The sequence below is a fragment of the Erythrolamprus reginae genome, chromosome 7, assembly GCF_031021105.1.
Source record: "Erythrolamprus reginae isolate rEryReg1 chromosome 7, rEryReg1.hap1, whole genome shotgun sequence".
Lineage (NCBI taxonomy): Eukaryota > Metazoa > Chordata > Lepidosauria > Squamata > Dipsadidae > Erythrolamprus > Erythrolamprus reginae.
In genome coordinates, this window is record NC_091956.1 from 51,153,974 (window position 1) to 51,176,829 (window position 22,856).

The 22,856-nt window shown below is 35.4% G+C and overlaps 1 protein-coding gene across 1 annotated transcript in view; it reads left to right on the forward strand.

Annotated features, from left to right (window-relative positions):
* TENM3 (teneurin transmembrane protein 3) overlaps nt 1-22,856 on the forward strand; it is a 1,937,374-nt gene that overhangs the window by 1,260,892 nt on the left and 653,626 nt on the right. Inside the window, exon 7 of the mRNA XM_070757504.1 lies at nt 9,765-9,841. The gene's annotated coding sequence lies outside the window, so the exon portion shown is untranslated. The remainder of the gene's footprint in view (nt 1-9,764; nt 9,842-22,856) is intronic.

The following is a 22,856-nucleotide window of genomic DNA, read 5'->3' on the forward strand; positions in this document are numbered from 1 at the left end:
CCCTCTGATCTTAATGAGCGCCGCCTCCTGCCCACTTCCGCGCCGCCCCCCTCTCCATACGTCACCGCGCCGTCCCCTTCTCCATACGTCACCGCGCCGTCCCCTGCACTTGTCACTGCCGCCTCCTGCTTAAAATACGGTAATGCACACAGTATTAATCATACATCAGTAAAACATACACACTGGCATACTGGGCTATCATCTGCTGTTTTGTGGTGAATACAATACTGTTCAAGTTGTAAATAAATGTTAATTTTATGGTTAAAAAAAAAAAATTGACAATTTTTTCCCCAATATAAGACATACCCCGAAAGTAAGACATAGTGGGGCTTTTGGGGATAAAAAGAAAGTAAGACACTGTCTTACTTTCGGGGAAACACGGTACAACTGATTTCTAAGTGCATCATGATCATATGAACGCCATTTCCACCTTTTTCTGCAAGCTTCCTCAGAAATAGTAAGTCTCTTCTACCATATCTTTCCACAGCCCTTCTGTTCTTGTCTTGCATTAACCACGTGTGTACCCCAGACACAACTTACATGACTTTTGCCATGACTCCCTCACTCCTGTGTATACTCCTTGACCTTCTTCATACCCCCGTGTGCTTTCCCTAACCTACATTGCATTGCCAAGCACTCTACCCAATTCACATGGCACATGTACTCCTTCACACCATTGCATATCCTGTTTGCTCTGCGCATTTCTCACACACTTTTCTTCATTTTCCCAGTCTGTGGAGCACTTCTTGCTTCGTTATACACCTTGTTCAGCCTATACTGTGCTTCTCGTAAAAGCCCTTGCATCTTTATCAATTCTTGGAGGCACCTATTGCACATTCCCTTTCAGTTTAGCACACCCTCCGTAATCCTTCCCAACCTGTGCCACATCTATAATGTAGCTTTTTATTGGTTAGCATCACAATTGCTTAGGATAAAAATTCTCAACTGTCATCATAAGTTGAAGTCTACCTGTGCATCCAAACTAGTACAATTGAAAAATTATGCTGAAATGATATAAAATAAAACAAACATGCTATAAAGGAAGAAAGAAAATAGGAAAGGAGGGGAGGGGAGGGATAGTTGCATTAAAGACTAAACAAATTCATATGAGAATAGGTTAGGCAAGAATGGAAGTAAAATATATTTTTAAACTAAACTAATTGATAACAATAAGTGAGCCAGAGAACACAATCACAAAGAACAAAAATATGACTAGGGTTTGATAAGGTGTAACTGAAACAGCTATACAGTACACCAAATAAATGGATGTAGAAAAAAAAGCTCTAACAGTGGTCTGATTGAAGGTTCCTTCTGATCTGAGAACTGAACACATATTTCCAGTACTGTATTTCCTCTTTTGCCTTCTCACCATCTGTTATTGCAGATGACAAATTATGTTTTTCAATCTCCTTTTGGTATAACTACTATGGTGCTACTCTTTCAGTGTAGTGGAACCCCCAAACTGAATATGGGAGATTTCTTTTATGGAGGACTTATGTTAGGGCATACTGGTAACATTCTATCTGTTCTGTGGAACCCTATGCATTATTTTGAGTTTTGAAACATGGAATAAAATTAAAAGCAAACACAGAACTTTGTCAGATATTGGTGGAACAAATGTATTTTATCGGAATTTCTAAATGCAGAGAGAATGGGACCAAATATAATCCCAAAGAGAGTTTTCCATAATTTTTGAGCAAGAGAGGAGAATGCCTTCTCTTGCTTGTGGGAAAACCTTGCATCTAATCTTCTAAGGTCTCTCCTGTGGCGTTGTTGAGCCAGATTCATTACAAGAAACTGTTATTTAGATATTTAAACTCTAAACCAGGGGTGTAAAACTCATGTCATGGCCGTGTCACACGACATATTGGGACTTTTTTCCTTCGCTAAACTTGGCATGGGCATGGGTAGTTTGATAGCCCTGCTCTAAACCAATTGGGGCTTTTAAGATCATTGCCAAGACTTCCATTCCTCCTGTTAAAGTACTTTCAGCTTCATATATTTGCTGTACCTGGCCGCCAGCATGATCCTAGCTCCTTGAAGGCAAACCTATGGCATTCATGCTCAAAATGGCACACAGAGCCATCTCTCCCATTGCTCTTCTGGGTTCCAGGGTGCTGGCCAGCTGGTCTATATGGGTGCAAGAGTGCCAGAAACCAGAAGAACATCTGCCCAATGCGCATTTGAATGGCGGGAAAATGATCTTCTGGTTTCCAGTGTGCGTGTGTGCACCAGCCACCTGGCCTTCCAATTTCTGGTGTACATACATGCATGAAGACCAGCTGGCCAGAGAGCAGACATGCACCAAAAACTAGAAAACCAACTTCCTAGCATGTGCATGCGTACAGGGCAGCTGCTCTTTCAGTTGATGGCACATGTGCTTGTGTGTGCGCACTATTTTGTGTAGTGCCAAAAAGGTTCACCAACTCTGTCCTAGCTGTTCTATTTTATACCATTTGCAAATTTCAGACATTTTTGGATGATACATGGTGGTGGCCTCATCCAGAGGTGGCCTCATCCAGGTTTCAAAACAGGTTATAACCAGAGATGGGCTGCTAAGGTGGAATGGTGACATTTGCTCACTCCCATGAGTGCCAGCGGAATTCAGTGCAATTCTGCTACTGCACCTGTGCAGATAGCAGAATCGTATGCGGAGATGCACTTGTGCCTGGGTTTTGGCGCGGTTCTTTTGTGGAAGCTAGCACTCCGCTAGCACTCAGAGCCATGGGGATGAGCACCCATCACCTCTTCACCTTAGCAACCCACCTCTGGTTATAACCACTATGTGGATAACAGCAAACCCACATCAAACTATAGCTTGTTGTATTATGAACACCTTTATCTCCCATGAACAAGACCATGATATATCCAGGTAAGCACTTAAATCAAAATATACATTATGTATACTAAATAATTTACCACTGCCCCAATTTGTTAACACTAACCAAGAAATAAGAGAACCTTTAGGCTTGTAGAGGCTTCACTTCATTATTGCCATTTGAAAGGAAAAAGATTTAACAAATCCTTTCTGAACAAAGGGTTACCAGATATCTGAACAAGCCAATGAGGACATGGACAATTGGAAAAGAGGACAAATCAGGAGAAAAATAGGACAAGTTGATCAACAAAAATTGCAGCGAAGAAACTTCCCCAAAAATGTATATGAGCCTACCTGTACCTGAAATTACTTTCTCCAGCATCAGAACAATTGGGGTTTTTTCAATCTCACAATATGCTAGAGCCAGTTAGAGGGCAAAAACCTTCTGATTAAGGTCTTGTCAATTTCAGGCAGCAGTTTAAGCTGGCTGGAGCGTACTAATCAATTAATAGTGGAAGTGCTGTGCCACAGAGAAAAGCTATTCGGGAAAACAGAAATATTGATTTTAAGAGCATGCCTGCTAGACAGAGGACTTGAGGGGGAAATGAAACCCCTTTGCTGGACATCTAATAATTCTAGCTGTATGTAGAATGCATCCTGCAATATTACCTCCTCTTCAGTTGTTCATTGCAACACTCTCAGCTTCAGAGATTTCAATGGACAACTTCTTTTGCAGTTATACCTTCTGTATTAAGCCCAACTATGGATACTTGGCCATTCCTGGGTAGGGCTCATTTGAAGACTTAAGGCTATGCAGACAGCCTGTGTTGGAACATGCACTCAAAAGTTTTGATCCTGGGGGAAAAACAGGTTTTCCACAAATAAATAGCAGATGAGCTGATAGACTGCCATCCAAAAAATCCAGTATATTTTCTTTTTACTATCTATCTGGATTTACTAATAGACAAATTTCTCATTTTACATTTAAAGCAGGGTGTTACTCCAAGGCAGTGTTCCCTTTTAACCCTGTTTTTTTTTAAAAAAAACAATCATCCTTCAGTTCCTGATAGATGACAATTTAGTCATTGCTTACTTAGATATTTCTACATATGAATGTTCACAAGCCTTTAAAGAAAAAGCAAAACATGTGCTTTTATTTTATTTTATCTATAAACTAATTTATTTCCTTCATTCATATAAATGTTTATGTTGAATAGATTATATATTATTACATAAAAATGTTGTTTAAGAATTAGTCAAGAAGTTTCATCAGAGTACAAGTTACTTTTTAAATGTCATATTATCTGTATTTTATTTATTTATATTCTTTGCTCTTTTTAAAGAAAAACTAAGACTAAATAATATACCAATTATCTATTTGAATTTTTATTCTTGTATTTTTCTATTTTCTAATATTAAAATAGTCAGCTACTTTCTAGAATTCACAAAGTTTCTTGTAGATACTTACAAGATAATCACTAGAACCAGTAATGTTGCACAACGTTTTAACTTCAGTTAATCTAATTAGTAGCAAGCTACACAAGAAAATGGAAAAGGCAAAAGGTCTTGATTATTCCCTGAATATTTTTGAACAGGTGTTCCTACACATATCACAGGAAGGACAGCTCTTTCATGTTACCCTGTCATATGATACCAATTATTTTAAACGTGTGTGACAAATCATTGAGACATTATAAATGGGAGGTTGCATCTCAGCAGGTTTTACCAGTAATCCTGGTGAACCAGAAAGAAAGTGTGTGGGCAGAGCAGTATCGCAAGGAAGAATATGCTGTGAAAATATTCTCCTTTCTTAAGGAGGCTTGCATTTTAATCAATGGAATGTTGTCATTAACTTTATGTATTTTGATTGCACTCTAACACAGAACCTTATGCATGTTTACGGAGGATTACATGTTTTAACCTTTAGGGCAACATTACTACATAAAGATCCAAGAATTTATATTTTTGTATAACATACGAGTATAATTGCTGGGTAAAATGCTATTGTATCTGTAATCTGTTCCCTAGCTATTATTATGGATGTTTACTAGCAATAACTTTCATGAAAGTATGCTAAGGAAGAAAAGAACTTGTGAAGCTTATTAAAACTGTATATACAGATCTGAACATTAGTAGAATAGGAAATAAGCTACACAAAAGCAAAAAGTGAAAAAAAGAAAAAGTTAAAGAAAAATGAAAAAGAAAAATAGATACAAAGAACTGGCTTCCAATGTTCTTCACAGAACTATAAGTACAATTATATTTTAGGTCTCTCTAAATTTACAGCATGATACTCTTTGTATAAGCCATAAAGCACAGGGGGGGGGGTTTGTATGTAAAACAGTCCACAAAAGGTTTCCAGTCATAATTTGTTTTCTTTCTTTTTAAAAAAAGTAATTGAAACTTTTTAGCAAAACTATCAACTTCACCGTTCCTCCGGTGGGTAGTGTCAAATCTTTCCATCTCTGTGTATGTAATAATCTCACCAGAGTAATCATATACCATATTGAAATAGTACAGTATTTATTTATTTATTGGATTTGTATGCCGCCCCTCTCCGTAGACATTATTCCATAACTTTTCATGACTTTTTCTAATTATTTGTCCATCATGCCTAAAAGGAAAAGTTCTGGATTAAATTGAACAATAATCCTGAAAATCCTCTGAATTAATATATGACTTTAAATCCTTTTTACATATACACCAACCATGATGAAATGTCCCTTTATGTTGTTCATATTTCTAACATATGTTTGAAATGGCATCAGAACCAGCTTGGTCTAATATTCCAGGTTACAAACTGGGAGACTCTGAGTTCTAGTTCCATTTTAGGCATCAATGTCATCTGAATAATCTTGCACTAGTCTGTCTTTCTGTCTGTCTCTCTCACTCTCTCTCTCTTCCCCCCTCCCTCCCCAATCCACTTCACAGTATTTTAGTGGGGAAAATAGAAAGAGGAAGCAGCATTGGATATGTTCACTATCTTCAGTTATTTATAAAAATAATAAAGGTGGGATTAAAAATAAATAAATAACATCTTAGAAAAAAATTCCTTGAGATCGTAACACAATGTAAATTTCACAATTTTAACTATTTATTTTACCATGAATCCGTTTGTATATAACAATTGAAATTCAATTTTAGTCCATCTTATCACATATTTTCCTTTGTTTCAAATTTCAGCAAAAGTTCATACATTCTAGCAATTATATAGTCACCATGTAATACTTCAAATTCAGTGCCATGCTTTTTGACAATCTTGAAACTTTAAAACCAGGAAACCATTCACAACTATATCATGCTGCAATTAATTGCTCTCTTGATTAGATTTAAAATTGTCCATGATGGTTTTCCAGTAATTCCCAGTATGTCAACTATTTGCCTTCATCTGCAGTTTCTTTTCTGTGATATGGTGGTTAGCTGAACTATATAAACATCTTTTTGGACAGAATCTGGATTTACATATATTCCATATTCTCAATATAGTATGTCTATTAAAATGAATTTTAAAGCCTTAGCTTTATAATACCATAAATATCTGTGCCATCTCAATCTCAGATTATGACCTTTTAACTCTTGTTTCTCAACAACATTCATTCTTTCACCCAGACCAAGCAAAAGACAACAAAATACAATTTCAAATCTGGTAAACCCAACAGTCTTCTTCCCTTTGTATCTTATAATCTTTTATATTTAACTCACTTTTTCCTTTCCATATGAACTTATAAATATTTTTCCACTGTTTAAATGTTATATCTGTTTCCAAAACAGATATTGCCTGAAACAAAAACATCATTCATGTTATCACAGAGATTCTCTCCAACAGTCACAATTTGAATTTCTACTATTTTAATAAGTTTTTCTTCATTTCGCTCTATGTCTTAATATAACTATTTTTAAATAGTTTGCAATTCATATTTTTCATAGCAATATCCAGAGGGCTACCAATTTTTTTACTACCACAGTGTGGGTGAGGCTTATGCAGGATACCCTGCATATTCTTTCAACTTTCAGTGCAAATTGGATGCTCTGCAGTGGGGCTCCATTTCCGCTACCCCACTGCGTTCCCCCCCAATCTGAGCAGCCCAGGCAATATCCCCGTAATTTACTTTTTTCTCAATCTTAAAACCATTTTTCTTCATCAATTCTATTTGATCCTCCAATTTCATATTTTTAATCAACATTTGGTGATCTAATTATTATCTATTATTTATGTAACCTGCTAAATACTTTTATTTTTCCATTAATAGACCACCTATAGTGGATCTTTCAAAATTAGCACCAAATGATCCACAAATACCCTTAACTTATGCATTTATTGAATCCCATAATTCTCTCTCCTTGTTATATATCTCTGTTCAGCACCTCAGGAACTAAAATAAACAAAAGTGAAGACAGAGGACATTCTTGTCTTGTACCTTTTGAAATTCATAATGTTTCTTCTCTGTGGCAGCCCCGGCCTTCTGGAATCAACTCCCCCCAGATATCAGGACTGCCCCCACCCTCCTTGCCTTTTGAAAGCTCCTGAAGACCCACCTATGTCGCCAATCATGGGGAAATTAATATACCCCCAGCTACTATGGTTTTATGTATGGTTTGTTAGGTTGTGTGATTGTTTTCTTTTTTATAATAATGGGTTTTAAATTGTTTTTAACATTAGATTTGTACATGTTGTATTATTGTTGTGAGCTGCTCCGAGTCCTCGGAGAGGGACAGCATACAAATCTAATAAATTATTATTATTATTATTATTATTATTATTATTATTATTATTGAATAGAATAGAATAGAATTTTATTGGCCAAGTATGATTGGACACACAAGGAATTATTATTATTTGTTAGTTTTTCATTTACAAGTATTTGTGGTTTTTGAAAAATATAAGATCTTACCCATTCAATACAATTATTTCCAAGGTTCGTGTGTTCCAGAACTCTAAACGAAAACATCCAGTTCAAATTATCAAAGGCCTTCTCTGCATCTACAAATATCAATGCTGCTTGTTTTTCATTATGTTGTTCCAAGTATTCCAAAATATCCAAAACATTTATTTTGTCTTGCAATTGTCTTTTAGATAAAAACTTGCGGTGATCTTCATAGAAAAAAATGCTGTAAAATTATCTTTAACTTTTCACCCAAATGGTAGTAAACAATTTATAATCGTTATTCAATATTTCTGTTATATCTTGTATCCCTTTAGATATTGGTACTATATTAGCCTCCTTTTTTGCTATGGAAACTTTCCATTCTGTAAAACAATATTTATCATTTGTGTAATGATTGTAAAAGTTCATTTTCAAAACATTTATGGTAAGAAGCTGGCAACTCATGTGGATCAGATGCTTTTTATGTTTTAGTGTTTTTAATAGTTTCACCAGGTTCTCATAGTGTTAAAAGTTAATTCAAAATTTATTTCTGATTTTCTATAAACTTGGTAAATACTGTTTTGCATATTTCATTACTCATTTATTTTCATTTCTCACTTTCAACGAAGATAATTGCCTCTGTAAAGCTTAATTTGGTGAGTAAAAGTTGCCATCCCTTGGATTTTTTCCCTTTTTATTTCATCCAATGTGATTTATACTTTCTCTTGCCTTTTCTTTTAAATTTATTAGGTATCTTGTATAAAATATCTTCTTACCAGCTTTACTTGTAACCATCCCTATTTCTGTGCCTGTATTAAAATTATTCTTTAAAAAATCCTTTAAGTTTTTTTACAGTCTTCCACAATAATTTCCTTTTGTAACGTCTCATTCATCTAAAACATACATTATTTCTTTTCAGAATTAAATTCATTGTATTCAAAGCAATGTAACGATAATGCTTCCACATTATAAACATTATTAGCCAAAGCCTTAGACTTCTTGAAAAAGATATTTTTCTGTTTCAGAAAAATAAGTACATTATTTTGACTTACCATATTTATATCTCCATGCATCAACAAGTTACAAATTATCCATTAATTTTTTTAAAAAAAGTTTGATAATTTGCCCTGTTTTTTCAAAAGTTCTGCTTTTTTATGGAAAAAACATTTCATTCCAATCTCCCAGAAAACATCAATTTTCATAAGAAAAATCCAATGATCTATCCATAAGTCCTTTGTAAAATGCTGTTTTATCTTCATTTGAGGCACAAATTCACAATATTAAAATCCTAGCCCTCTGTAGATTATTTCCACCCCAGTATATCTGCCATAATCATCAGTCAGCATAGATTTTGAACATAGCATTTTCCTTCCTGCTAAAATAAATTCTTAAACCAGATTTCTGTCATTCAAATATTTTATAACCTTTTCCTCCTAATACAGATTTCCTTTAATCAGATTATGTCTTGCTTCACCCTTTTCAAATAATTAAATTCATTTTTTGCTCTTTGCTCCATTTATACTCTGTTAAGAATTTATAATCCATGGTTAGGCCAAGATTTTAAAATAGTCAATGTCTGTAGCTCCCAAGATAGAATTTTCTCATAGTTGTCTTGTTATATCTGCTATGATATGTATTTGTGGGTTGTGTGTATTCATAAAAAATATTTTCTGCTTAAAATAATAGAAGATTACATTTGTATTAAATATATTTGATGGGTTTATATTTTCTATAAATATTCCTAAACACACAAAAGATAGGCACTTTACACACTTATATAAAGCATTATTATTAGTGGAAGGAACAAGGGCAGATGATCAAAGCAGCATCAGCTAATTCAATTCAATTTCACCCCTATTGTACTTGCAAACAAAAGGGGTAGAGCTTGTGTTGTGATGGTATAACAGAGTTTTTGGCATTTTGACAACAGTGATGGATCCTGCAGACATCTCCATAATTTACACCAAATGTTGCCTTATTAGGAATAATATTAGTTCTTAAAAACATACAAAATAAATGCAAAAAAATCATCTTTCAAAATCCTTGATGTTTTTCCCCCTCTGTGTTAATGTGTTTTACAGACTAAATGAACATAGGTATCTCTGAGGATACCTGGCATAAGCAGAAAACAAAGACAGAGTGTTTGAAAGGAGAAAAGGTAAGATAGTATATTTTATGATGTTAATGTATTTCAAACTGAATTATTTGTAGTAATCAGACAAATCATAAAGCTATGAAATTATTAGTTCACCTTTAAAAATATGGCTTTGCTTTATTTATATTTTAATAATAACTGACAACCATTTGTGAAAAACAGATACGACTTTAAAGAGGAGCTAGACTCTAGCTGCTAGAAAAATAAATATTGTCAGTGAGTGGCTTAATAAGGTTGGCTTATTTCAAACTAGAAATTTAAGTATTTAATGGGGAAAGAAGACTTGATTGAATTCTTATGTCAACAATTAAGAGAATCTTTTGGAAAAATACAGTTTAAAAGAGGAGAAGAATTTGGCTGTTGTCTCCAAACCGTTATCCCAATGTAAATTTTTCTACTCTAGAACAGAATTTTTATGTTTCTCCCCTCAGTAATCACAGAGTAGAAAAAGGAGTGAACATCATCATATTTTAATCCTTGTAGACACATAAGTGGAGGAGAGTAAGGAAACTTAGATAGAAGGGTTTTTTTTTCCTTGCTGGATTAGGGCCCTTTGTAATTAGATTGAACTTGATTATGCTGAGCAAAATTTATGAAATAACCGTGGAGATTTGAAGCTGGTTTTATGATCCCTGCTCCACTCTGAATTAGTTTTCTCAAAACCAGACAAACTTAAGTGCAAACCTTGTGAACCTTGAAAAAGAGATAAATAGGATTCTATGAATCCAGTATATTTAACTATTTCACCGACATATTTTTCAAAGCCATATTTAAAACTCATGCAGAGTTTTACCTTCAAAAGTCACTTCAATTGCCGCATTGCTTGTTATCTTAATCATTCATTTTATCTAATCAACCAAACAACAAATTAGGTTGTTGCAGGAAAGTGAAGAAATTATTGATATGGGATTTTAGCAGTTCCTCCTCATCAATATCAGTAGCACTGTTATTGCTGGAAAGATTTAGACTCTGGTTATTATTATGCAGATAAAATTGTTTTGTCAGAAAGTAGCTTCTTGGATGTGCCTATGCCTATGTTCGAGTATGATCTCTATCTCTCTCTCTCTCTCTCTCTCTCTCTCTCTCTCTCTCTCTCTCTCTCTCTCTCTCTGTCTGTCTGTCTGTCTGTCAGTCTGTCTGTCTGTCTGTCTGTCTATCTACCTACCTACCTACCTACCTACCTACCTATCTATCTATCTATCTATCTAATCTAGCTATCTAGCTATCTAGCTATCTAGCTATCTAGCTATGTATCTCATTTGGCTATCTCTTCATTAGGTCTTACTGTTATGTTTAAAAGTAGATTACGGATTCACTGTATAGTAGATATGATCCAATAGTTGTTGAAGTCCAGATTTTTCCGTACATGCTCATGCACTTATCCAAAGGCACTACTTCAATTTACATTATCCCATTTTTTATTTTGCAGTAGAATTATGGGTTGTTGTTTTTATAAAATGTGGATCACTATGCCTCCCTGTTGCTTTGTTAAAATAACATAAACTTCACAGGGGAATGTTGCTTTGTCTATAAAACATTTGGCTGCTAATTTTGCTACATTTTGATAAATGTAGTAGTTGATTCCTATAACCTAAAGATGGACAGGAGTTACCCATCACAAACATATTGGGCAAGAACTTCATAAAGGTGTGAAATATTTCTTTGTAAATAATAGAATGAGACTACAGTATTACAATGCAAAGATTAGAGTTCTTAATTTAGCAACCATTCAAAGTCATGTTGAGCATTTGGCACCCAGACTGCATTTACAGTAGTCTGTGGCATCATATGGTCATGTCACTATGTCATTTTTGCCAAAAGCAAGCATTTGCTTCTCCTTTTTTTGGCAAAACTTGCCCATAGCAAACAATTGGTCCTTAATAATTACAATGTTTGCTTAAGAATCACCACGAAGGTCATAAAATTACATGGGTGATCTGCTTTATGACCATCATGACTTAGACTCCATTATTGTTGTAAGTCGAGGATTACCTGTATTGAAGACGTATAGTCATATCTATTCTATATTCATTTTACAACATTACTAATCCCTTATTGGAGAATGAAATTTTATCATAATATACCATGCTAGACTTTTTCCTGCCAATATTATAAGCATCAAGATGGCCTAATTATAGAAAAAGAATTAGTGCTGGAAAAATATTGTTAAATTAAGAGAAACATTTCTTCAACTATCTATTCTCAATGCAACTCTGAATCTTGCAAAAATGCATTTTCTAGTATTAATATTACAGTATACGTCCCTCAGGGCAAATTTCCTATAGGATACTTTAAAATTACCGATGCTTCTAAACTTACTAATAGGCATTATTGTACTTAATGTAGAATATCTCTTGTAGGAACATTAGTATTTGTGTTGCTATCTGTGTATTACTATATGCTACTTCTAGAGTTCATCCAAAACCAGGACTTATGACTCCCATGAGATTAAAATTTGCCAAATTTATGTTTGATTTTGCACCATCATGGCTGCTTAACAACATTTCCTAGAAACCTGTAGGCTGTATAACACAAGGAAAGGGAATTGCCTTTTCACCTCTGTGCGGATCCTGTTCCTAATAGGCTTGTGGGAAGACTCAACAAACAAGCAGCTATTAGCTGCTTTGAAACCATCCCAAAATTTAAAATCTCTTTATGATGGTGCCCAGTGAAAAAAGAACAAGAAAGCAACTATGCTGGCAAAGTAAAGCTGGCTGGGGATGCTGGCATTCAACAGGTGAGCCTTCTTTCTCCTCAGAGAGAGGAGGCCCTTGGCACAAGTCAAAATAGAGAGAGGGTTCACAGCTCCTTTTGTTGTCCTCGCCCACCCCCCAGCAAAAATGGCAAATTGTTCAGAGGAGGGGGAGGAGGAGGAAGAAGAAGCTTCATCAGGCCTATTCTTAATATAGACAAGCCTATTGTCAGGCCAAAGCCATGTTTTATTGAAGTCTCTGGCCTGCCACATTTAAATGCTTTAGAAAATTTCTTGCTGTGGAAACTTGGGGCAGGGTGGGTGGGGGAGTGGCTACATGCCATGATACATTCCTTTTAGGTTCTCAAGATCAACCTTTGTTCAGCATCTGGCCGGAAGCTGCTGCGAGTTGCAGGATATGCTGGCAAAAGATGTATGGTTCATGCGATGGCTTGTGGGAGGAGATGCAAGGAAATTAACTCCAACTCAGGTAGAGATACCCTCGTAACTTTAGATTGGGGTTTCTCCAATTGTGCTAACATGACCCTGTTAATAAATTGGAACTTTGAAGAAGGCCAAGCCTTGGACTCCAATTTATTTCTCAGATGCTATTTGGTACACTGACTCCTATATTATATGTGGAAAGAAGAATAACCTAATGAATCATGGGCTATCTAGTAAAAATATATTAGATATAAAAGTACTTTCTTTTGTAAAACATTATCAATAATGCCTTCCATTTTTTCACACTTTGTCTAGTGTCTATTTGTTTCTTCAGAAAAACAGCAATTTGTATGAGCACCCATATAATAAAATATGTCAATCTTTAACTATCCATTCTTCAAACTTATATCTTGTCAGTTATTGGAAAATTGCTCCTGTCTTATTGTGAATTTTCCTAGGGTTAGCATTTAGATTTAATAGCTAATGTAGAGACTTGAATGTTCTAGTGCCCCTGTGAGAGGCACATTGATCAGTAACTATTCATAACTGTCTACTTTCTGGGATGGACAAGTAGTTATATAGATATGCTGCATCCTAACAAAATAAATACTATACAATAATTTCCTTACAAAAAAATGAAACTCAGAAATTTAGTTTACATCTTTCAGACATAACAGCATAGAGGGTTTTTTAATTGTTACTGTGAGCTTGTGTATGTTTCTACTGTTTTTATTTTATTTTTTATTCATTTGTCTTATCCAATACACAATAATACACAATGAGGATATAATCAGGTAGAATGTATTAAAGGAGGAATAGAGGAGAAAATAAAGGAATGAAATATAAGTATGAGAGAATAGCAGAAAAAGATATAGGGATAGAAGAGAAGATATAGGAGATATAGGAGAGACAATAGGACAAGGGACGGTAGGCACTCTGGTGCACTTATGTACACCCCTTACTGACCTCTTAGGAACTTGGTGAGGTCAACCGTGAATAGTCTAAGGGTACTGTCACATATTCTTTTTTTAAATATATATGTAATTCAAAATCAAATATGACAGGGATGAGCAATGTTTAAATCTCTGGTTGAAGTGAAGCTTCAATCCATCATAACCCCCTTTTCCTTTCCCTCTCCCTCCCACCCTCCCCACTGCTCTTTCTCTCCTTCCCTGCCTCCCCGAATGAATTCTGTCAGTAACCAGAAATAAAATATAATCAAACTATTTAAATGGAGCACAAAAAAGTTGAATCAAGCCCCTTAAAGATCACATTGTTAATGTACCAGACAAAACCACACATGCCAAAATTCCATCAATATCCTGATCCCAGTGCCTGGTCTTAATAATCTTCTGAAAAGTTCAGGTGATTCCTCATGAGAGAAAGGCATGCTTCCTGGGGACAACTAGGTAACACTGCTTCACTGATGGGACTTGGGGCATGCTGTGCCAGAATGACCCCATGTCTTTGAAGAGTTTTAAAGGTCATACTCCACACCTTGAAATCTACCATAACCCAGTGCAGCTTGCATAACTGCAGTGGTATAGGTTTTGAATCAGATTGCAGTGTGCCATTGCATTTTGAATAAGATAAAAGTTTTCACAGCCCTATATAGAGCTCATTACAATACTTCGATAAAGAAGTATGATGATCAAAAACCATGCTTTCCAATTTCAGGATCAGCTAATGTGTGATTGTACAAAAGTCTTCATGGCCATAATCTAGTCCTTGAGTAGAGTTGTGAGTCAAGGAGAATCCCAGATTGCACACCAACTCTGCCTTGCAGAATGCGACCCATCTAGTTAATGATGGAAAATCACTAAATACAGGAAATCCTAAAACTAAAGCCACTATTTTATAAATGTATTTATTTTAACAACAAAAGTAAAACAAAGAACAGAAAAAGGAACATCTAACATTAATAATAAGAAAAAAAATATTGTATAGAAAAAAAGGAAGAAAAAGCCCCAAATATCTAATAGATCTAACATTGAACATAAAAAACCCACTTGGCTATATGCTGAAAAATATATACTTTTTAAAAGGATCAGTTCTCCTGCTCTTACATAATGGGTCTACAAATAGTTGTAAGCTTTCCTATCCTTATTTTAAAAAAATAGTATGTTAAATAAACAAATGGGGGGGCGGGGAGTCAAAAAGTTAGCCCAAACTTTATACTAATCTTCAAATCTCACTGTTAACCAACAGTGGTTATGAGTTCAGTGCATTACAATAGTTTAAACAAATAATGATAAGGATTATGATCCAGTATACTTTTTTGCCCAGTGGAATTCCCCCCCCCCGTCCCCGCAGTGTTAACCCACTATGTAGAAAAGACAAGAGATTGAGATTGGCTATAATAACAGGACCTTGCAAGTCTGATTGTGCTATACTGTATTTTCATTTCCTTCTTATAAAAAACAATCAATATCAACTTTATTTGATTAGTCAATCGACCATATCAAAGCGAGGAAAAGGTTGTCATAAAACTGTGACTGGTTAAAATACAATAAAATTGGCTAAAATAGAGGGAATTTGAATAAATAATAAGTTAAAATGCAGTATAATATGCTAAAATTGAGTAGTAAAACATGAGAATATAACTCGTGCAAAGGATTATATTAAACAAATCTAAGATACTTATATAAAATATTCTTAAGTGAGTTCATCTCCTTTGCATGCCACCCCAACATGTTCTATAAAACATATTCTCATCTGAACAGCCCTGACTATAAACTTAGCGGTTCTAGAAACTATATATATATTTGTACCCTGACAAAAATATGATAATTGTTTATTACAGTCCCAGTGTATTGATTTTGTCAAGTAGGGGCTGTAAATACTGAGGTCTTACTGAGGAGTATAGTTTACAATTGAGTAGCACATAGTCCCCCCCGTGTTAACCCACTATGTAGAGGAGACAGGAGATTGAGATTGGCTGTAATAACAGGACCTTGCAAGTCTGATTGTGCTATATTTTCATTTCCTTCTTATAATGCATTGAAGCAGTTAGGCACCACTTTATCCACTTCTGAATATTAACATTTTTCTCAGGGCCATTGGGCCATTAAGATCTCTAACTTTCAGACCTCCATCTTCATAGGTAGTATGTCCTTATGAGAAGATAACATTGGAACAAACTGAGACTTTGTTCTGCTTGGGTTTAACTTTAGCTAGTTCTGCCCAATTGAAACATACATTGTCTAGACCTCAGGATTATATTGCAACAGCACCTCCAGCATGGCCCAGCATGAATTTTGAACCATCTTCCTTAGCAACTTTGAATGGCCTTCCTTAGCAGCTTTATATAGAAAAGAACTGCTAGGCATTAGGCCAACTTCTTCCCCCATACATCACTGGTTGGAAGCAACTGCTATGAAATAGCAGAATCATTGCTGCACTGTGGTCCTAATTCTCACAATCACACAAATCCAGAAAGAGAAGGCCATGGGATACCATGGTTGATTATGCTGAGGGATCTAAGATGACTAAGTCCTGACAAAGATGGTCCAAGAGATGACTGTTTCCAGGTCTGAACTCTAACTGGAAAGGATCCTCTTTTGTTTTTTTCTCTTTTGTAGTTGTTCCCACACCATCATCCCAACAATAGTCCCTAAAAGTCATCTAACTCCAAAGTAGTGTGTGTACTTTGACCACTTTCAAGGATCTTGAAAAGGTGTTGACCTCATCCAAGATCCAGGTAACTATCTCCTTCACAGGCTTCCTGTAGAAGCCCAGGAGTTGCGGAGGACATCATAGATATCTACTTTGTTAGGGGTTATAGGGCAAAATAAATCCCCCAGTTAACATAGAAAGACAGCTCCTGAGTTATTTCCTGGAATCTAGCCACGTGGAATCAAGAACTGAGTGAATTGCCAACAAAGCAGATCACAGCAGCCAGATGGAGATATTTAAATTGGCTTCTCCCCAAAATGAATTAGCCATGCTTAAAAAAGACTGTTGAATGACAGGATGCCAATGCAATAAGAGAGAAGTAAACACAGTTTGCTTCTCTTATCATGGTCAGATCCACTTTTTGTTTCCCTGCAACAACATTCTAAGAATTGTTTCTGTTTCTTCAATTTTCACAGATGCTTGATAAACCAGTAATCCTTCAAAGTTTGTCACCCATTACCTTTCTAGGTAATTAGACTGATTGTCACCATTTTTGTTATTAAAATGATTATTTGGGACATTCAAACAAGATATGCCTTTCCTTAAGTTAAATCTATCCTTCCAAGTTCTCGCAAAGAATTAGTCTTGTTAGAGTCTGAGATTCTACCCTGAAATAGATGAGTCCCCTATTCTAGCTGTATAAATAGCCACTATGTATCCTAGCTTCCAAAGACATGTGATTACTCTTTAATCAGACACATATCTAAGGCAGTAGATCTTAAAATATAGAAACTATAGTGACAATAATCTCATGGTACAAAATAGTTCATAAATAGCTAGAAAAGGGATAGCATAACTTGCAGTGGTGAAATCTACTTACCTTTCTCACCGGTTTGGAAGTGCATGCTTCATGCGTGCTCACTTTGTTTCCACCTACGTGTGTGCTTTTTCACTCCTCACTCTGCTCACACATGCACTTTTTCAAACTCTGTTCATTCACACAATGCTTTGTACATGTGCAGAGGGTTAATAAAGGAAGTTGATGACATCCAGGCAGTGGGCAGAGCCTCACACTGCTGCCATTACTGGTTCTCCGAACTGCCAATGACTGTCGCTATTATGCCCGAACCGAGCTGAACTGGTAGCATTTCACCCCAGATAACTTGGATTTAATATTTTAAATATTGTTAGTGTCTGGGTTCTTGATTGAATGCCCAGCTATAAAAATATACTGGGTTAAACATCCTGTACTTTTTTAGATTAATTACAAATGAAACTGGACAACAAATCACCAAATTCAAAGTCACTGCAGTTGAAAAACTTTCAGTCCAAATCTTTCTTTGTTTTCCCAGATATGAATGTTTTTAATCATTGGCCATTCCCACCACACCTTCAGTATAGACCAGTGATGGTGAACCTTTTTTTCCTCGGGTGCCGAAAGAGCATATGCTATTGCACATATGTGAGTGCCCACACGGATAATTCAATGCCTGGAGAGGGCAAAAACATCTCCCCCCAGCCCCCGGAGGCCTTCTGAAGACAAGAAATAGGCTGTTTCCCAACTTCTGGTGGAACCAATAGGCTTATGTTTTTGCCCTCCTCAGCCTCCAAAGGCTTCCCTGGAGTAAAATTGCCCTCCCCCATCCCCCACAGAGGCTCTCTGGAAGCCTAAAACACCCTCCCAGAGCCTCTGTGCAAGCAAAAAATCAGCTGGCCGGCATCCACATACATATTGGAGCTGAGCTAGGGCAACAGCTCGCGTGCCAACAGATATGGCTCTGCGTGCCACTTGTGGCACCTGTGCCATAGGTTCGCCATCACTGGTATAGGTAGTAGGTATCTTGGCAAATATCTTAGGAAATTGACTATATTGCAGTCTCAACTTTCCAAATGAAGATTTGTGCATTAGAAATCATAATATAGATTAAAAAGGCACTAAATATGCATTTAAGAATCACTCTTTAAAATATATTCATTGTTGTAAGACTGGGTGCTTCTTGAAGTAAATATTTTCATCAGGCTGAAATCATAGCTTTCCTCCATGTATTGTATGCATCCATTCATACAATATGGGTTGTGCTACCACTGTTTAAATAGGTAATGTTTTGTTGCCAAAGTGAGTGAACCAAGGGCACCTGTCACTGTCGTAATGGAGACCAGGAATTATCAAAGTGATTATTTGCCCTGGGTATACCATATTAGGCAGCTGAATATGTGAAAATCTGTTTTAAATTCCCATATTGCCTCATTATGTTACTAGATTGAGCATTCAGAGGCTTTGTGGGAATTTAAAATGATAGCTCCCAGCCAGCTTTTGACTGTGTTTTTGCCACCCTGCCAAGAAAATCTGGCAACTTCAGTAGTGGCCCACCAGAGCACAATTTGTCCAATACCCCTTAAGCCTCAGTATCCACAATGTATTATTAAGACAAATCCTGTTTCTCTAAAAATACCGTCCAGTTCTTTGACTTTAAATCATTCTTTTGAAAAAGTCACATTCATTATATTTTCATTATAACACATAGGCAAATGTTGTCAATTTTAGAAGAACTAGAATAATTATATCTACTACAGAAATGATTCAAAACCATATAACAGAAATAAGGATATAAAGATGCTGTAATAATAAAAAGAGTTCTCCTTTAAAAAAATATCCAATGCAGACATTAGCTTTGAGAGATTATCAAATATTTCTGAGAGTAAAGTACAGGGCAAAGAATTAAACTTCATCTCACCAGTGATTTCCTTCTATAACCTTTTTAAAGGGTGTATTCATATATTTAATATATCTCTTATTAATAGTAGATTTCTACCAATATCCATTTTATGACATATTTATTTATTTTTTAATTATTTTAATTACTGAAATATTCCATTTTGTTTTTGATATACACAGATTAAAGTCAATTAGATTGGGGAAGTTTATAAATAGTAAAAAATAACAACAACATCCATTTAGTCTTCGGAGAGAGGCGGCATACAAATCTAATAAATTATTATATTATTATTAGTTTTAGTACCTTTTCTTCTTTTGAAACTTAAAAAGTAAGAGTTGGTGAGTATTAAAATGTAATACTGTACTCACCAACAATATAAATGTTTTATTGAGACCTTAATAACTACAGCATTTCAAGCAGAAGCTACTTAGCACCTACGAAGGATGCTTTAATTTGAATTCCTACAAATCAAATATGCAGATAATTGGAATAGATGCCCCATATACCCCTTCCAAAAAGATGCCCTATATACCTCTTACGTTTCTTTGAAATAGTTAAATACCCACAATTTAATATGTGAACTGGAAAATTAATTCCTCAACTAACTTCATATTCAAAGTAGAAATAATACGATGGAATTTAAATTACTGAAACATTTAATTATCATTTTTGCTGTTACCTTGTTAAGATATTTCAACACAGTTACCAGAGAAAATTCTTAACCTATTCTGATATTTTTCAATTGTTTCAATACCATTTTTAATTGCAGAAATCCCTAAATTACCCACTGGGAAATTATTTAAATAAAGTAATAAAGTATAATTTAAATGATTTAAATAAAGTAATAAAGTATAGATGGATTCATAAACGCTTTGTGAATTTCTTAACACATGACAAGATTTCAAGATTATATACATACCTTAAATGCAGGTGTAAAAAAAGGGTAAAGTGGTTAATAGAATAGAATAGAATAGAATAGAATGTTCATGACATTTCTCTTCAAGCAATACCTTTTTATTTGCTTATCAAGATTTTAATTCATATGTTTTGCCCAGGCCATCTTGCCACTCCCTCTCTTTGCCATTAAAATATTAAAATACAGTCAGTTTGTGTGCAAGAAATGAAGGTGATGGTGAAAAACCTTGAAATCCACAGCAAAGATTAGTAATATATGAAAGTGGTTTAGGATTCCTAGTGGGATTTCTCCCTCTTTTAATAACAAAGTGCAAAGGGAAAGAATATGCACAGCTTACTTGTCTTCATATTTCTTTTGATCTGAAAGAACAATCAGATAAGGGTGATTTCTGAAGACAGTTGCCCCCAGTGATAACCATCATCATCAACAGGAGGCATTCAGGTACTGTCACTGGAGCCTTCCATGTTCAGAGGACGGATATTTTATCTTTTTATAGTTAAAAACTACTGCTGGGTTTTCTGTTTATAGCATATATGTGGATGATGAGTGTGTAGAAGTAAAATGAACTTTGAAAAAGGAATAAGGTCTGAACTTCAGAGACTGCCAGAAGGAAATCATAATTTAAGGTTAAGGTAGGAAATCTCATCATGCCTGGGATAAAGATATATCCAACCTAAGTTAAAATACAAAAAATAGTATAAGGGCAGACTAGATGGATCATGAGGTCTTTTTCTGCCATCAGTCTTCTATGTTTCTATCACACACACAAAAATTCCTGTGTCCAATCGTGGAATAAATGAACTAGTGTTATGCAGCCCACAAAATAACTTATCCACGGTTTAGCTGACATTTTTTTCTTCTTATTTCAAATGTTTAAAAAAATGTTGAACTCTGATTGATATTTATTTATGGACAAGATTAGATTGCCAAAGGTCAGTGTCAGTTGAACTGAGAAAACTCAACATAAAAAGATTTTGCCAAGATAACTCATAATGTCCTCATAATAGTGTTATGAGGAATACTTTCTATTAATGAAAAAGATTTAGCATCTAAATGCTGAGTCCTTCAGGATTGGGTGACATAGAAGCTGAATAAAATACATACGTACATACATACATACATACTTACATACATACATACATACAATCATACATACATACGTACATTTCGGCAAAACCAGCCAGCCAGACAATCAGACACTTCATTTCAGTCAATTAATAAAAATATTTCAATAAAACAAAAAAACAATATTAACCCGTAACATCAAAAACTGTTGATAACCATTGGTGGGTGAAAGTTACATATAATATAGCAGAATTTTTCTACTTTTACAGAAAAAAGATTTGTCCCAGTTATTGAACAAATAATGCAAATAATAGAAACATTATTGCAGCACCCTGGAAATTTAATTTTAAAAGGGCCAATCAGACTTTTCCCTGTAAAACTCTCAATCAGAAGACCATAGACAGAACTGAGTTTTCTTAGGGGAACCTATCATATCTTGAGTGAATTAACCATGTTTCGAATCTGGAAATAGCTGCAGAGCTCCATCATTACCATTGTATGTTAGATTATATTGGAATGGCAGGGCAGACATCACAATGAAATGGAAACATGTTAAGGAGATGTGCAATTCAATTAGACAATATAACAGAATTAAAGCATTGAAATGTGCAACAAATATATTTATTTTCCTATGTACTATTGCTTATTTTAGCAATATGTGGCAGACAAATAACTAGAGAAAAAATCCTGCATAGTTATGTACAGCTTATTCTGGTCCAGTAGAGATAATTTAATCAAGTACCTTATTTTTCGGTGTATAAGATGCACTGATGTATAACACGCATTTAGATTTTAGAAGAGGAAAACAAGGAAAAAAGTATTCTGAACCAAATGGTGGGTACAGGGGTAGGCAAAGTTGGCTCTTCTATGAGTTGTGGACTTCAACTCCCAGAATTCCTGAGCCAATCATGCTAGCTCAGGAATTCTAGGAGTTGAAGTCCACATGTCATAGAAGAGCTAACTTTCCCTACCCCTGGTGTAGTATTATATTGTTTAATAAAATACCAGTGTAGCAGAATACTTTTTATAACTATGTATAATTTTTAAAACCATGTATACTTTTTCTCTTGTTATGAACTGGGTACTAGAAGGTCATTTGACAAAAATTCTGACCAGACTGGGTAGAAATTCCAGCTGATCCATATTCAGCAATTGTGCAAACCGAAAATAAAATATCGCTCTCCCCGAGGCAGAGCGTTCCCATACTCAGGAAAACTTCTTGTCCTGGATCTTTTGGCATTAAAGACCAGGATGGATTTATTTTGGGACACTGATGTCAATGAAAAAATGCTGCCTTCCCCCCCCCCTCCGTTTTGCGTACTGAACTTCCTCCAAGGTTGAGTTTCAGCTGCAGCGCTACCCTTTTCCAGGTGAGAAGGATGCCAAAAAGAAAAAAAAATATCTTTAAAGAGTTTCTCCTCACATCTTGGGGAGAAGCAACTACAATACCCACCTTCGTTGGATCAGGCAGGCATTTTATTTCCCCAAAGTCTTGGGGCAGGAAGGGGAGCCATTATTTCTCTGCAACCCTCTGTTCCCCACCACCACTTTCTTGCCCCTCTTGCCCTT